This window comes from Hypanus sabinus, chromosome 14, assembly GCF_030144855.1.
Source record: "Hypanus sabinus isolate sHypSab1 chromosome 14, sHypSab1.hap1, whole genome shotgun sequence".
NCBI classification, from domain to species: Eukaryota; Metazoa; Chordata; class Chondrichthyes; order Myliobatiformes; family Dasyatidae; genus Hypanus; species Hypanus sabinus.
Genome location: NC_082719.1, coordinates 18,442,928 through 18,443,683, shown reverse-complemented (window position 1 = coordinate 18,443,683; position 756 = coordinate 18,442,928).

Below are 756 nucleotides of genomic sequence, written 5' to 3'. Positions count from 1 at the left end.
CGAGAACCTTCATCAGGACTGGAAGTGTGGAGAAGCTGGAATAAGATGGTGCGGGGAGTGGAAAGAGTCTAAGCTGGTAGATGATAGATGAAGCCAGGTAAGAGTGAAGTTGAGTGGCTGGGGGAGGTGGGAGATGAAGTGAGTCGCTGTGAGGTGGTAGGTGGAAAATGCAAAGGGCTGAAAAGAAGGAATCTGATAGGATAGGAGAGCGGACAATGGGAAAAAAATGAAGAGGAACCAGAGGGACTCAATCCACAGTGAAGAGAGAAGTGGGGAGACAAAATGGAGGAGACGGGCGTGTGGGTTGATGAAAAGAAAATGTGGAAGTAGAAATTAAAGATATCAATGTTTATGCCATCAGGTTGTAAGCTAACTGGATGTAATATGAGCTATTGCTCCTCCAACCTGAGAGTGCACTCATCATGTTAGTTAAACGATGAACTGGAAGGGAGAGTAGATTAATAATTTTTCCCTGGCGTCCCTATTAAATCAATCCGTTCTCACCTTAAACCGGTGCCTCTGGTTTTTGATTCCACAAAAGTGGGGAAAAAGACAGCATACATTCCCCATTTCTGTATACTCATAGTTTGGAACACCTGCATAAAGTCAGCCTCAAACTTCTGCACTTCAAGGTGTGATACCCCAACCTGCCCAACCTTTCTCCAGAACTCAGTCCCTCGAGTAACTCTCCCCAGCACTCATTCCAGCTTGACGTTATGAATGCAGCAGCAATTGATATATGGAACTCAGACAGGG